This window comes from Sinocyclocheilus grahami, unplaced genomic scaffold (genome assembly GCF_001515645.1).
Source record: "Sinocyclocheilus grahami isolate Dianchi unplaced genomic scaffold, SAMN03320097.WGS_v1.1 scaffold2407.1, whole genome shotgun sequence".
Taxonomy (NCBI): domain Eukaryota; kingdom Metazoa; phylum Chordata; class Actinopteri; order Cypriniformes; family Cyprinidae; genus Sinocyclocheilus; species Sinocyclocheilus grahami.
The window spans coordinates 43,869-46,035 of NW_015507586.1; positions in this window are offsets into that span (position 1 = coordinate 43,869).

Genomic DNA, 2,167 nt, shown 5'->3' on the forward strand with positions numbered 1-2,167 from the left:
CTGCAGAACCTCCAGAGGTGGCGGCATCCGCTTCTGAACTCACTGCCTGCCCTGTCACAGCCACAGAGGCCGTTCACGAACTCAATGCCTGTCTTGTCACGGCCACAGAGGTCATTCATGAACTCACTGTCTGTCCTGCCACGGCCAAGGAGGCCGTTCATGAACTCACTGTCTACCTTGTCATGACTAAGAAAGCCGTCCATGAATTTATTGCCTGTCCTGTTAGTTCACAAACTCACTGTCTGTCCTTTCACGGCCAAGGAGGCCATTCAAGAACTCTCTGCTTGCTCCGTCACAGTTAAGTGGTCTGTCCATGTCTCTGCTCCGCCATGGCTTCCTGCTCTGCCGTCATCACCCGGCCGCCCTGCTTTGCCTGCACCGCCATGGCTCCCTGATCTGCCTGCTCCGCTATGGCCGCCCGCTCTGCCTGCTCCGCCATGGCCCCCCGCTCTGCCTGCTCTGCCATGGCTCCCTGCTCTGCCTGTTCCTCTTCACGGGCCGGGCCTTCCGTCCTGCCCCCAGTTCCTCCTCCACTCCACCACCCTTCTGGACTTTTTTTGGATTTTGTTTGGGCGTCTGGAGCTGCCCTTAGAGGGGGGGATATGTAGTGTTTGGGTTTTGTTTCATGTTCATGTTTTCCATGTCTTTTATTTTGTAATTGTTTCACCCTGTTAGTGTCATGCTTCCCTTGCCCTCATGTATCTCTGCCTTGTGTATGTGTCATGTTCTGATTGGTAGTCTTAGTCATGTGTCTTGTTTCCCATTGGTTTGTTCTTGTCATGTGACCCTCATTGTCTGATATAAGTAGCCATCATGTTCCCATAGGCCTCATCGTGTACTGATGTTGTAACCCGCTGCCGCCTCGTCAAGTCTGTTCATGCCTCGTCAAGTCGGTGTCTCTAGTCTTCATTTATTTTTTGCATCACTGTAAATAAACTGCACTTGGGTTTTTCACTACGCTCGCCTTCAGTGGACTGAATGCGTTACAGTTGGGCAGTTGCCATACCTTAGCCCAGTCAGGTGTGCCGTGAAAAATTATCCAAACTTCATATCTCTATTATAATTCGTCATTATTATTTTAAATCAGAGGGTTCACTTGGGTTTTTCACTACGCTCGCCTTCAGTGGACAATGCGTTACAGTTGGGCAGTTGCCATACCTTAGCCCAGTCAGGTGTGCCGTTATTAAATTATCCAAACTTCATATCTCTATTATAATTTGTCATTATTATTTTAAATCAGAGGGGTTTTAAAAACGTTTAACCAATGACAAGCATTAAAAAGAGCTTGTCAGTAAAACTTCGTAACGCCATTGGATCATCAAGCTCTCAGCGAAAGCTCGTAACTTCACCCCGCCTCCATTCAGATTGATGCGCTGCGCACAGCCTGGAAGAGACATCTCCGCTTTTTCGCAATGCAGGGGTAAATAAATAACTCCTGTTTGAATAGTACAGTGTTTTCTTTACTCAAACACTATATATGTTTGTAAAGGCTAAAGTTTTTGTGTGTTTGAAGAGCGTAGAATAAGTAGGTTATTTGCCGTCTTGCCAATATAACTTATGCACAGGATATTTAAATGTACATTGAGACGTTATTTGCCGTCTTGCCAATATAACTTATGCACAGGATATTTAAATGTACAAAAGTAGCCTAAGCGCTTCATTTGAGATTTTGGCCAAGTGTATTAAACAATAAGAAAAACTAAGCGCCCATATACTGTAGCTACAATAAACGTTATATAACCTGTAAAAATTGATGAAAGCATAATGCGATGCACTTGCTGCCTCAGATAACAGTTACAGCCGTTCCAATGTTTATAGATTGAACTAATTATCAAATCTGTAATATTTACAGACAAGTGATGTCCATATAAAGAGAGAGGCCATCCTCCGAGCTCTTTGTATCTACCTTGGTGAGGATGAGAGATCCCTGGTGAAGGAATACTGGTGAGTGTTTGGATCATAAAGTAATACTTCATCCAAAAGCTGAATAGACATTTAGTGGCGAGAAAAAGTATGGGAGACCTTCATAACTGGTTGGTTTTCTGCATTATCTGGTCATAAAATTTCAGCTGATCTTCATTGAAGTTACAAGTATCTGCAAACTCAATATGCTTAAAGGCACAATATGTAAGATTTTTTTATTAAAATATCCAAAAACCACTAGAAC